The sequence below is a fragment of the Pezoporus flaviventris genome, unplaced genomic scaffold (assembly GCF_033815535.1).
Source record: "Pezoporus flaviventris isolate CSIRO_AGI_PZ_B2104156 unplaced genomic scaffold, CSIRO_AGI_Pfla_v1 ptg000022l, whole genome shotgun sequence".
Lineage (NCBI taxonomy): Eukaryota > Metazoa > Chordata > Aves > Psittaciformes > Psittacidae > Pezoporus > Pezoporus flaviventris.
In genome coordinates this window covers 2,572,054-2,587,364 of record NW_026892570.1, presented here as the reverse complement: position 1 = coordinate 2,587,364, position 15,311 = coordinate 2,572,054, and positions in this window count along the sequence as shown.

Here is a 15,311-nt window from a genome sequence, read left to right as displayed (position 1 = left end):
TCTGTATTTTAGTCCTCAAAAAAAATCACAGGTACTTCTAATTTTACAGTCATAGGAAAGTAGCAATGCATTTCTGTTATGGAATCAGAGAATCATAGAATAGTTAGTGTTGGAAAGGACCTTAAAATCATCAAGTTCCAAGCCCCCCTGCCATGGGCAGGGACAACTCACACTAGATCACGTCAGCCAGGGCTCTGTCCAAGCTGGCCTTGAACACTGCCAGGGATGGAGCATTCACAACTTCCTTGGGCAGCCCATTCCAGTGCCCTACCACGCTTACAGTAGCTCCAAACCACATAACCATGTTGAAGGCTTTCCCAGCTGATCTGCTTTAATCTGTTCCTAAAGGCTTGCAGCCATGGAGCCCACCACAAACAGAGGTTCATAATGGGTTTATTTGAGGGCTCTGCAGGTGGTACCTTTAGAATATTTCCCCCCTTGTCTAATCTGAAGCTTTATTGCAGTAATTTAAGCCTATTACTTCTTGTTGTACTGCAGGCAGAGAGAACAGATTAATTTATTTTGGTGTACTAATCTGACGTAAAAATCTTACATGTATTTAAAGACCAGTATGTTTCCACATTCCTTCCTCAAATCTTATTTCAGGTAAACAACCTAATTTCTTTCAACCTGTCCTCACCACACGTTTTCTTTACTGATGATAATTCTTGCTGTTTGTCTGGATTTTCCTATTTGGCTCACCTCTTTCCCAAAGTGCAGTTCTGCACGATTTAGCAGTGCTGACCAGAGAATTACTTCATGTGCCATACTTGTTTTGGCTGGGATACAATTAATTTTCTTCATAGCTCCTCACATGGTACTATGTTTTGGATTTGTGACCAAACCAGTGTAGATAATACAGGGAAGTTTTAGTTATTGCTGAGCAGTCACTGAGCAGCATCATTCTTCTTTGTTTCTCATGCTGCCCCACCAGCATGCAGGCTGGTGTGCACAAGAGTTTTGGGAGGGGATACAGCTGGGACAGATGACCCCAGCTGACCAGGGGATATCCACACCACAAGGTATAGTGCTCAGCAATAAAAGTTGGGGGAAAAAGAGAGGAAGGGGGGGACATATGGTGTTATGACATCTGTCCTCCCAAGTAACCATCACACATGCTGTTGCCTTGCTGTCCTGGATATGGCTGAACACCTGCCAGCCAACTGGAAGCAGTGAATGAATCCCTTATTTTGCTCTGCTTACACACAGTTTTTGCTTTACCTACAAAGATGATATCTCAGCTGCATCTTCTACCCTTCAATTCTCTCCCTCCTCCCACTGGTGGGAAGAGAGCCAGTGGCTGTGTGGGGCTCAGCTGCCCACCAGAGTTAGCCTAATACATAAGCACACTACATCTGTCATTTTCACAGTCACAAGAGGCTGAGGCTTACCCGCTTTGTGCTCCACCACACCCCCTAACTTCCTTCCTGAAGAGCTGCTGACTAACCAGTTAATGCCTATACTTGATTTGAGCAGTCTATTGCTCCTTCTTACGTGTAATACCTTGTTCTGCTGACTAAATTTCATTGTTGGTTGTTTTTTTGCCAACGTTGTTTTGAACCATACTTAAAACATTCAAGTGTCATTCTAGAGTCCTATCCTAGGCTAAACTCAGAAAATTTTAGCAGAAATGATTAAGTAATTTATGAGAATGACAAAAAAAAATCATGCTATTTGGCAGTGACTCAAAGGCTATTTAAGAAATACTAGCACGTATGATCCCATCTCTCTTACTTCTATGCTTAGAGGCACTATATAGCCAACCTGGCTGCCTGTCCCTTTCTGCCATACCATTAAGACTCTTTTTTTAACAGCTCTGGAAGTTTCCCAACTTTCAGCTTCTGCCCATCCACCAGCATCTTACAGTTCATGCTCATACCCTTTCCTATATCCAAGTTTCTCATTTTAGCTGTCCTGCCCTTTGGCCTCTACATGTAACCAAATACCAAATTTCTTTTTTCTCTATCTGACCGTTGCCGCCCTGACACGTATCTCCCAAGCGTTCACTTCCTGTCCTTCTGCCCAGCTACTCAGAAACTCATGACTGTCCTCTGCCCCTGTACAACTCTTTGCAAAAACATAATTTGCTGCATTCTTTGTGGTTTTGCTTCCTCTATCCTCTACCTTTTTCTTACTCTCTTCTGAAAACTTAATCCTCTCTGCTGCATTTGCCCCTTTGTCTCTCACAGACTTTGATGTCTTCAGGGCAGGAAACACTCCTCTCCTCTTAGCTGCTGTGCTAAAGTGTCAGAGTGCCACTGGCAGCCAGCTATTGCAATTATTGGGAAAGTCCTCGTCCGTCCTTTCAGATCTGAGAGGCAGCAGCCAACGTGCAGTACAGTCGGACCAGAAAGCCTCTGAAGGGAGGAGTGTGTGAAATGGTTACCACCAGAAGCCCTACTTTCAACAGAATATCTACAAAACTAGGGGATATAGTAGAATAAAATGGCAGTGCCATGTCGATTCCAGCTGTTGTTTCGTTAACTGAAATCATATAAAAACTAGACCTCTACATTTTGGACGAAAGTGAGTGTGGAGAAAAGTTCAAGAATATGCATTCCCAGGTTCAAATATCAGGAATTAAACAAACAAAAAAAGTAGTAATTTTGAGATGCAAAATAGAAAAATTTGTTATGCCAGTCTCATGCTTCTTGGAGTAGGAATCTACTCCCACTATTGTTTATTCATTGTCTTCTTATTCATCACTCAAACACCTGGAACAAGGAGGGAACATGATGGAAAAGTGCTGCATTCTGATAATCCCCATCCTGTGAATTCAGCAGCCTTGGCTGTCTTCAGGATTGTAAACGAAAAAATTGACAACCCCCCAGCTTTTTGACCAAATAATTTATTTTATTTGATTTCCTGTCTCTAAAAGGGCAGACTTTGGAGGCAGCAATAAGTTACCTGGGGTACTCAGACCCCTGAGCTGGAAGACAGGGATGGGGAGCAGATTGAAGCCCCCATAATCCAAGGGGAAACGGTCAGCCACCTGCTGTATCACTTAGACACACACAGATCAATGGAGCTGGATGAGATCCACCCAAGGGTACTGAGGGAGCAGGCAGAAGTGCTCACCAAGCCAGTTTCCGTCATTTCTCAGCTGTCCTGGCTAAACAGGGACATTCCAGCTGACCAGAGGTTAGCAAATGTACATCTACAAGAAGGGCCGGAAGGAGAATCCAGGGAACAACAAGTCTGTCAGTCTGACCTCTGTGCTGGAGAAGGTCATGGAGTGGATCGTCCTGAGTGCCATCACATGGCACGTACAGGACAGCCAGAGAACGAGGCCTGGTCAGTGTGGGTTTATGGAAGGCAGGTCCTGCTTAACAAACCTGATCTCCTGCAACAAGGTGACCCGCTTACCGGAAAAGGGAAAGGCTTCAGTAAAGCCTTTGACACCATTTCCCACAGCACTCTCCTGGAGAGACTGGCTGCTCGTGGCATGGATCGATGTATGGTTCGCTGGGTAAAAAACCTGCGTGGAGGGTCAGGCTCAGGGTGGAGGTGAATGGAGGTAAATCCAGTTGGCAGCTGCTCACGAGTGGTGCTCCCCAGGGCTCAGTACTGGGGCCAGTTCTCTCTAATGTCTTTCTCAATGATCTGGATGAGAGGATCGAGAGCACCCCCAGTCAGTTTGCAGCTGACACCAAGTTGGGTGGGAGTGCTGATCTGCTATGAAGGTAGGAAATCTCTACAGAGGGATCTGGACAGGTTGGATCAATGGGCAAAGGCCAATTGCATTCAACAAGGCAAAGTGCCAGGTTCTGCACCTGGGCCACAACAGCCCCATATAATGCTGCAGGCTGGGAGAAGAGTGGCTGGAAAACTGCTTGGTGGAAAAGTACCTGGGGTGCTGATCGATGGCCGCTGAACATAAGCCAGCTTGTGCCCAGGCAGCCAAGAAGGCCAGTAGCATCCTGGCCTGTATCAGCAATAGTGTGGCCAGCAGGGCCAGGGCAGTGATCATCCCCCTGTAACAGCCACTGGTAAGGCTGCACCTTGAATCCTGTTTCTCTAACCTATTTCTCTAACCTAATAAAGATTTTCCTTAGAATGGCTTTATCTACCTCACTGAAGTAAACTGTTCTCAAAAAGATCTTTCAGAAGAATACTATCATTGCTACAAATTCTAAACAATTATTAATTCACATTATGATGATTAATCTAATGCTACTTACAAATGTTCAATTAGTGTTTTAATTTAGTTGGGGTTTATGCTTAGACTGATTAACTTCTGTTGAGGCTTTTGGTGGCTGTTGTGACTCCTGGAGGTTGTTTTTACAGTTTGGGAAATACTACTGATATGGGAATTATAGCATTAACTGTACCTCCATTAGTGACTGTAAGCATATCAGATTTTTTAAAACAGGTTATCCTAAGTAAAGCCTGTGTTGTAACAGAAGGAGACAGCAATGGCAGTAAAGTAGGAATACATCTTATATTGAGAAAATATTTGTTCTTTGAATGTAACTTTTGCAGTTCCTGAATCAGAGATGGTACAAGAAACATATTTTTTGCCAACATTTTATATTCACCAAACCTTATGGTATAAGTCTAGTCCAATTACTGCATTTTCTTGATTGCCACCAAGGACTACTAAGTGCAAAGGTACAACCTCTAGCTGAGGGAGTCTATAAACCTGAGACTGCTGAAAGAATCAGAGAGGTAGCACTATATGCTTGCAATGCTACCCTCGATACTCAGTACTAGACATTTTCAGGGATGAAATAGTGAATTACGTGGGTTGTTGATGTCAACCTTTACAAGTTTCCTGCATTTTTTCTTTATAGAAAAAAATCATTAAAAAATTTGTGTAGTTGCCACCATTTTCCAACATAAGTTAAAAATCTGAATTCTTGTGTACAAGTTTGTTTTGTTTACGAATGGTTTTCTACACACTGGAGGTGTAGAAAATCATATTTTTTGTTTATCATATCACTTATATTTTTAGTAATGTATTCTGAGAATTCATTAGGACAAATGGGTGGAAAATTCTTATTTAAAGTAGAATAGTTAAGCAACTTTAAAAGGTAATTAGAACTCTTTGCTGCATTTCATTATGAGGTTATTTCATAATTACTTAGCAGGTCCTAGGTATATACTAATGCAGAAGTGACAGTACATGATACTGCTAAATTATATCTGCACAGCTGGAGAAGACACTTAGAAAAATAGAGAACAGATAAATGCATCATTTAAAAAACATCAAGGGAAAACTCAGCACTGCACATCTCCCTCTGCCTCTGCCCTTCACAGTTGTAAATAATACTACAAAATTCAGCAAGGTTTCTAACGACTTAAGGAGCTGACCAAATAGAACCAGTTGATTATTTACCTATGCAACTTACAGGAATTGGGATACTAGTACCTAGAAGAAAGCTATGGACAAACTGCTGCAATTGGCCCTGTACTCACTGCATTGAATTCAGTGCAATGAGTCAACAGGATGGGGTAGAACTGGGTTCAAAATACACTGAGGCATACTGACACACTACTTTTTTGGTTTGTTTGGTTTTTTTTTCTCTCTGAGGGCAAAACCCGCAGCAATTAAACCTACAATACCTTTTGCTTCAGTAATATCTGCATGGCATACCCTCCCAAATTCTGCCATGAAAATGAAGTTTCCATCATCATTCAAGACTGTTTAAATGTTACTACCTTTCTTACACAGATATTTGTGTGTACTCATTGACAGAAGTATATATTTTAACACTTCCTGAGAAAAGAAATCAAAGTTCAATGGAATACTTATGAGAAAATACTGATTTGCTGTGCTTTCCTTTCTCTTCTGACTACGAAAATTCCAGCAGGAAATACAGCGTAGATACTAAAGCACCTCAGATTAAGCTATTTCTCCCAATTATTTTTTGCACCTTCACTGGTATCTTTAACCAGTATGAATATGTACGGCTTTCATTTTTAGCTTCTCCTGAAGTTGTTAGGTTTTCTGCAATCACTTACTCTTTTTCAACCTTCTGGACAGATTTGGACTTCCTTTTTTCCCCCTCCTCCCCTGTTTATTATTTATTCTCCTAACAAAGCCATTGTTTGATTCATAGAAGAAAACAGAGGATACAGTAAGCTTTTTCTCATCATAATATTCAGAGTTCAACCTCTTAGGTTCCTTCCGTTCTGTTCTTTACTTAGCCTCTATATTTCCACCCTATTTTCCTCCTGCTGTTTCTGAAGGATGCCTGTTGCTACCCATGAGCAGAACAGTGGCTGTGGCTTCACAGGCTTTAAACCAGGACACATACCTCTCCATAACCCTCCCCCTGCTTCTTTCCACCCCTGTACTATTTCTTCCTTTGTACCTCAGGGAACTAATCCAAGCTAAAATCCAACCCAGCAACTAAAGAAAATATTTTAACTCAGCAGCATTATGGTGATGCTTTTAACTCAGCACAAAGATGATGGCATGCAAGCATGAAAATAGGCAGAAAAAGTCTAATAGCTTCTTTTAGTGGTCAAAATAGTTCATATAGATCTAAAGCAAATGCAGAACTACCATATTAAATGATCAGGTGTTCTTTTTTTTTTTTTTCCATCAGTCAAATTCTACCTAAATCTTAAGGTACAATACAGACACTATTTCATTAATTGAGGTTATTACACAGCTTCTGCAAGCCAGCACTAGTTATACCAGTTTAGGCATCATTATACCAATAACTCAATGTCTAATGACTGTCAGTCTGTGTCAGTTGTATTACAAGTAATGTAGCTGCACCGAACCTGTCTCCCATAAAACCCACACAAATTCACTTTCTGTGCCTGGGAGGCATCAGGTTACTCCAGACACCCAAATGACTTGCAGGCTTCTGTAGAACAAACATGAAAGTTTTTGATTCCAACAGCATGCTAGATGAAACAGTACTGTCAAAAAAACCCAACAGCCCTTCCCAAAACAAACAAATAAACAAACAAGTAAAACCAACAAAAAAAAACCCAACCACATAGCAGCCTAAATTTTGACACAGAAGATTTCTAAGTACTATGGTAAACATTAAGTAGGACTTCTTGTAGATGAGCTCTGCAATGAAAGGGGCCAATAATCTTGCTACTGATTGCTCTGTGCACACCACTGCACAACATCAAACACATCATATGTGCAAAGAACATTGCCTAGAACATCAACCTTAGTTTAAATATACTTTTCCACAGAAACCAAATTAAAAGCAGCAAATTATGCTTGTGTTTTTTTAATGTTGTTTTATTTAATATTTTGCCTTTTTTTCTCTACTTCAGTAAGGAAACACCTTGCTAAAATACACTTCCTTTAAGAAACCTGACTTTCTCATCAACCACCCCTTCCTTTTCCGCTAACAAATTCTCCCTAACAATCCCTTACACTCCTAAAATAAAGTCAGAAATGCAGAGACACAATTTCCCAATATCAGACTATGTTTACTGCCATCACAGAATATCTTTAGTTTTAAATCCTTGGTATAATACACTATGAACAAACAGAATGTGTTTCTTCAGAAGATCTCAAGTGGTAAATTACACTGAAGACATAATATTAGATTTTTAGATTCAAAACTATTCATTTCACAAAATAATGAGCCTTCATAAATAATGTTTAACTGTGGATCCAAAGCATATGAAAATATTAATATTTTTTATTATCAGACATTTTCATATATCTGCAGCTGAAAAGTTTTTTTAAAGAAAGCTTCCCTTTACAAAGAGGTGGCAACATAGGCTGTATTTAATTCCTATCTACAAGACAGTGGGTTTGCAAGAGCTCCATCAGTATCTAGTACACTGTTGAAGCATGTCATATTCTGTGTCACAAGAATAAGTTACTATTAGAATAATATATTAAAAATTGATAAATAGCCATGCTGCATTTTGCACATTTGCTTCTGTCTACCCAGACTTATTAACTCTACTCATAAGTGGATAAATAGTACTTAGCTGTAAGTATGCACAATTATTTCACTTTTTCAATATTTGCAGATGGACCCAGGGCCTAATTTACCAGTTAATAGAAAGGCCGCTACAAAGATATCACTAGATCAAACTAATTCCCAGTTCTGTTTTTTGAATAGCAGAAATGGAAGAATGATCACTAAATCAGGAGTTTTAAACACAACTGGGAAAAGAACAGTCACCTAACTGGTATTACCTGACAAAAGAAAACCAGACTTTTTTTCTTTTTTTGTCCCATGATTAGTTACCTACCATAGAATCACAGAATAGTTAGGGTTGAAAAGGACCATAAGAGCATCTAGTTCCAACCCCCCCCGTCATGGGCAGGAACGCCTCATACTAAACCGTGTCACCCAAGGCTCTGTCTAACCTGGCACTGAACACTGCCAGGGATGGAGCATTTACCACTTCTTTGGGCAACCTGTTCCAGTGCTCCACCACCCTCACAGTAAAGAACTTCTTCCTTATATCTAACCTGAACTTCCCCTGTTTAAGTTTGAATGCATTCCCCCTTGTTCTATCACTACAGTCCCTAATGAAGAGTCCCTCCCCAGCATCCCTATAGGGCCCCTTCAGATACTGGAAGGCTGCTATGAGGTCTCTACACAGCCTTCTCTTCTCCAGGCTGAACAGGCCCTGTCACCAATACTAGAGAGTAGATGGAGTATTTTTCTGGAGATAGAGAATTATGTCACACTCTTCTCTCTCATTTACATTAAAAAGATATAACCTGTGTTTTACAACATCAGTATTAGCAAATAAGAAGGTCATAAATAAAAGCTAATCTAGTTATTAAAAACATCATGCAGTATCAACCCCATGTCCTTTCGTGAACACAGTCTATAGGTCAGACATCTGCTTTTCTCCTATTTTGGCTCTGCCAGACTGTCAAACCTTATGACATTATAGTATTTAACAGCTGGTGCCTGTCAGCTTTGTATCTGACCATTTGTGCAGAAAAAAAAAAAAAAAAGGTGTAACTTGTTCCAGTATTCTTGCATACCTTAACACATATTTTAAAGTGGTATAACATTTTTTTTTTGTATAGGCCCTTGCTGCATATATGCTTGGCAGCATAGTCTCTTGGCAGCTCAAGGCTATTTTTCATCAGTATTTGCATATGAACAACCAATCTGTAAGTAAAAGGTTCCAGGCAATACATGTGTTTTCACAAAAACATATCTATTGAATTATTACTTGAATGTTTAATATTACAAGTGGATCCTTATTTACACTTTCTACTTAATGGCATTTTCTAGTTCAGAGAAACTGTAAGAGGGCAATTACACTAATAGCTGGTATTGGGGAGTAAATTACCTAAGCATATGCTTAGGTAGCCAGCAGTGCTGGGGCTGCTGAGTCTGGCTTTCTTTACAATAAATGCTAGATTTCGATAATGTTTGCCCATATTTTATATATAGTATGCATTTGTTAAGTCATGACTGTATTGCTATTGTAAATATTACAAGAAATTGTCTTAAACACAGAAAAGTCACTTGTGAATATTTAGCTTGTTATTACATTTATTTCCTAAATGCTGTTAGAAGACTAAAGTATTTTCCTCATGATTATTGTAAATCACACTTTTTTCCATCACAGATTCTTTGAACGTATGCATATTTTCACCTTAGCATTTTAATTTATTTTTTTTAAATCCAGAAGAATGCTTTGTGAAGGTTGTGATTCTGCCGGTACTGTGAGATCAGACCATCATCTGCTGCAGTTAATGCTACCATTACTCATACTTGTCCTGTAATCATCAATATCATTAAGCAAAGCTTTTGACCCTTTAGGCAGAAATAATAATCTACCTTTTTTCTTTTTCCCTTACAGCAAAGGCTCTTCTCATCCAAGCACAAAATTAAAACTACCAAGGATGCAAACACAAAGAAGTTAACTGTCAGGGTGGTCTGTACCAGCCAAGTTAAGAGTATATGCTCTTCATACACTCTGCTCAAGGAATTAAGTGTTTCTAAAAAAGCTAAATTGCTGGGGAGGAAAACACTCATTTAGCTAGTTATTACTAGCTAAAGTAATTGCTATTACTAGCAATAACTACTGTATGACTCCCAGCTTCCACCTTCATCTACAGATTAAGCATCTACAGAGATAAAAATTAGATGCCACTTGGATTGAAATTCTTTCTGCTCTTTGAGTAGCCATAAAATTGAGGCAAATTTATTTTTTGCTTCAATCACCTTGTGAGAGCTGCCTCAGGAAACGGAAATACCCTTGACCTGAAAGGCCTTTAACCTGCGACTCTTACAAATACCTCAGTTCATCCAACTCAGTTCACATCTCTCATTCATGAGGTATTGCCAATACAGATGGTGTTCAGGATGCCTGCATTTTGCCCTTTTTCATATTACCGGAACTTAGCTGAAATCAATGACATTTTTGTCCTTAACAATAGTGTAAAAGATTGATATTCATCTGCCACAAAACAACAGGCTGTATATTGCCAATACTTTCTAAGTAGTATTGTCCAGTCAAACAACTTACACTCTTCCACCATCACAGTGCCAATATAGTAAAAGGCACTGAAGCATTTTAAAGACAGCTTTAACTGTGACTTGTATTACAATATGAAACCTAGGATACAGTCCTTCCTAAATAACTTGCAGCTCACACAGGCAATATATATATACCAAGAGAAGCATGTGATCCACGACAACAGGAAAATCTGTGCAGGAGCTGCCCCTCATAAATAAAAAAGACCTAAAGATGCAAATGTTGAGGGCAGTCCTAACTGCAGCAATCTTGACACTGTGATGCGTCAAAGGCTTAGAGAAGTGAGCAAGTTATCTCTAAGCTTTAGATCTGCTTGGACCCAATAGGAGACTACCCATGTAGGCAGAAAGGCCCAGGGCAGGGGGCTGCTTTTCAGGATAACCTCTTTTGAAGCACACAAACGCCAGACAGTGCAGAAGACCAAGCTGATGCAGCAGGATGCCAGCACGGATGGGCGCACAACTCCTGACTGAACTCAGATGTGAAAATGAAAGCACATGGAGGTAATTTCAGGAAGAACACAGGGACATTGGTCAAGCACATAGGGATGAGATGGCAACAAAGAGGGCTTCTGAAGTGCAACAGAAGCAGTAGGAATACTGAGGAAAGTGGGACCTACTGGTTAGTTAGAGAAGGGGCCTACTGACAAAGGACATGGGAAAGACTGAATCATGCATTTTCACTGGTTAGTGACAGCATTGTGGTCTCCCATTTCCCTGAGCCTGCTAACAGGATCTGCAGAAAAGTAGTACAACCCACAGAAGGGGAGAGAACTGGGAGCGCAGCAACCAGAAGACCAGAAAACCATTACATACCAATGCCTCAGTGACACACACACAATACAGCTAAGCAAAGCAGGTGCAAGCCTATGCTGTGCACACCAAGCCTGGCCTTCAGGCTGTGTCAAGCTGCACTAACGCCTAGGCATCAAGACAACCTCAGGCATTGCATGGTGCCAGAGAAGCCAGCGGACAGCTTCTGTTTGGTACCAGAAATTATGCCACCTGCATGGCCTTGCCTTTATTCAGAAGTGTTAGCTCTAATAACTACCATTTTTCACAGTACTTTAGAGAATTCAAGTGTCTTTTCTTACTTAGGTCATATTTACTGTAGTATTTTACCCTGCAGACACATACAACTCTCCATGATACCAGACAGGGTGTTGTTGGGGGCCCATGCTCATGTCACTCCAAGGCAGAATACTGCAGAAGTCGCAGAAGTCAGGAGGTTCCTGATGACTGGCAAAAGGTAAATGTCATACCCATCCTCAGGGAGAAGGATCCTGAGTGACCTGAGCCAAAGAAGTTAGAATAGATCCTCCGCAAATCCCTATGTAGGCACACGAAGGAGATGGTCACTGGAAAGAGCCAGCATGGGTCTACCAATGGTAAGTCATGTCTGTCCAATCTGATTCCCTCTAGGAAGAGGTTTCTGATTGAGCAGATAAGGGGCAAATAGGGGGAGAAGCTACCAGACATGGCAGGGAGGGGCAGGAAGAAGAAGAAACTATTCAGAGAACCAGTACTGCATGGGCTGGACACATAAACTGACAAGCTCCTTATGTTCCACAAAAGCAAATTCAAAGTCCTTCATCTTAGCAGAAATAACCTCATATGACAGAAGGGGTTGGGAACAAACTGATCAGAGAGCTTTACAGAGCAAGACCTGTATGACCTGGTGGGTAGACTGAACCTAAGTCAGCAGTGTAACCTTGCAGTGGCAATGACCAGCCACACAGGGGGCTCTACCAGAGCACCAAGCTGGCCAAAGAAAGAGTTGCCTTCTGCTTTCAGCACTTACGAGACTACATGTGTACTGTGTCCTATTTAGACTTTCTTAGCATACAGAAGCCACTGACAGTGAATCAGTTTACCAGCAGATGGCTGCCAAGGTGGTCAGGGAGCTGGAGCATGTGCCAAACCCTAGAAAGATTGAGAGAACTGGGCTTGTTCAGGCTTAAAGAAGGCAAATAAGAAGCAGAACAAATTCTGACAGCAAGATACTATAATTTACCCTGTTAGAAATCCCACTGTAAATAATAAAAAAAAAATCCTTGGGGAAAAAAAAATTTAGAAGTGACATACTGATACAAAAGTATGCTGCACATACATTGAGTGTCCTGGGTTCAGCTGTTAAAAGAGTTACTTGCCTCCTTCCTAGTAGCTGGCGCAGTGCTGTTTCAGATTTAGCTTGAGAACAATGCTGATAACACACCAACGTTTTAGGCGTTGCTCATTAATGGCTACCCCAAAGAAAGACTTTCCAGTCTCTCATGGTCTGCCAGTGAGAGGGGGGCACAAGAAGCCAGGAGGAAGCAGACAGGACACCTGACCCAAACGAGCTAAAAGCGTATTCCATACCACAGCATGTAATGCCCAGTATATAAACTGGGGGGAGTCACCCAGAAGGGACTGATCACTGCTCAGCTTGGGCTGGGTATCAGACAGTGCGCGGTGAGCAAGTGTACTGTGCATCACTTGTGTTTATTCGGTTTTTTTTCCTCCTTCCCTGTTTAGGTTTATATTTTCTCCCCTTGTTATTTCCCTTATTACTAGTAGTTGTAGGAGCTTTATATTGTACTTTAGTTATTGGACTGTTCTTATCTCAACCCGTGGGGTTTACATTCTTTCAATTCTTCTCATCCCAGGAGGAGGTGAGTAAAAGGCTTAAACCACGACTGAGAAGCTGATTTGTAGCATCTCATCTATTTCTTCTGTTGAATTAAAAAGAACTGCAATGTCAGGCTGGTCTTAACTTCTCATTTGCTGTCATTACTGTTGACATTGTTCCTCCTAGGACCAAAATGCAGAGAACTGGAACTGAAATGAGAAACACTAATTATGTTTGAAAGTCCCTTTTGCTCCTTCCTCCCAATATTTACATTTGCTTGCCACCCAGATAACCCAGAGCTATTATACTATATTCTGTAAAGCATTCTTCCCTCCCTGTAACAAAAGGTTAATACCTTATGATTCTAAACAGAAATGCTTGATATTATTACAGCAAGACACTGAGAAATAGGCTTTGTATTTAGAACCAAATGTTATGTTTACTATTCCATCTAATCACATTCCATACTCACCTGTGAAAATTTCTCCTACCAATATGACCTGAAATATGTAATTCTTTCAGTGTGAAGTCACAGTACTGGAGCAGTACAGCATGCCCTTTAAGAAATCCCTGAACATTCCTGATACTTAAAATTACATCATCTCAACTAGCTGTTGCTTCTTTAGGACACTGCCTTCATTCAACAACGAAGCTGCTGGGTTATAATGACATGCTTTGTTGTGGCCAACCTAGTATGCAGTAGGATTAGGCTAGTCCTCAGGCTGCTCTTGCCAGCCTAGTTTATTTGGAAACCTGCCACATTCTTCATTCTAGCCACTGCCCTGTTCTCCAGTTTGAGTGTGAATACCTTTAAAAGTAGGGCTCAGTGAAGTTTCTGAGAACTTTCTTTTTTCTGCTACCTCACCTTAGTGACAAAGCTTTTAACTGGGACATTCTGATCAGCTACCTGGCACTGCCATAGCAAATTTACTGCTTTCATTTCCTTTAATAACTCTAAGAAAGGCAGGAAGAGCAAATCTATTGCTTTCATTTTCTTTAATAACTCTAAGAAAGGCAGGAAGAGCAAACTTTCATCATTAACATAATATCCAAGTCATTATGTGAGAACATTGCAGGTTTCATACATTCAAATTATTTGGAAGTTTCCACTGTGATGAGAATGAGGGGGGAAAAAAACCAAACCAAACCAAACCAACAGAACAACCCAAACCAGTTTTTCTCATTAATATGAAAATATTCCTTAATACAGGTTCTGAAACTGCACAGGGACAGATAGATACACTCCAGGTGCACAAGCCTACTTAGCAGCTGAAACATTAAGAAGAGTCTGTAGAATAGCAGAGATGACAGAACGATCAGGAACTGCTTTCTGCTAGGTTATATGTTACTCATGAGGAGCTGCCATGAAAAATCCCCTGTAAGAGCTGGTACAGGAATTCTGTTGCACTCCCTAGCAGAAGTGTGCCTGTACCTCTGCACTAGATTATCACAATGGTCAGTTGGGGTTACAACCTGCTCTCTGAATTCAGCCTGCAAGAACGCTGGTTAGTTGAAAGGCTATGACATACACTGCTACTTGGCATGTTGAGGCAGCACACACACACAATACATACAGCACAAAAGTGTTAAGACTGGTAACAGGGAAGTTGATTCCAAGAGCCTTAGTGGATAAGGCATGAACCACTGACTGGTACACACAGCCACCTAGGCTATTTTCTGTTAGGCATACTGGTCTTAACTAAACATCCTTTCTCAAAGTCACTTTATTTCATTCCTTGTCTGAAAAAAAACATGCCATCATTTTCAGTAATTCTAAAAGCTTAAACACAGATCTAGAATTATTACACATCAGAAAATCATACTGAAATAAATGCAGAGCAGTCAAGCTCTAAATAGCTAGCAGCACTGAGATCTACCTTCTTGCTCGCGCTGGAGTACAGGTACACGAGTAGCCAGCCTGCCAAGAACATCCTGGTAATGAAGACACAGGCAACAGGCAGAGGGGGAGAGAACGAAAAGTCAGATAAATAACAGTGCCTTTAAGATGCTAGGGGCAAAAAGAATGGAAGACACATTAACATTTTAGCAGAGATAATTAAGCCTTAACATAAATGCAGAAAAAGAGGGGCAGGTGTAACTTCATCAACTGAAACAAAGACAACACTTAAAATTTGACTTTGTACTTTGAATGACATTCCTCTTGTTTTGCACAAATAGAATAAAATATGTGGATTATTCATTTGCTTGGAATTTAATGACTCCTATCCTTTTACATGGAAAGACCAAAACTTCAA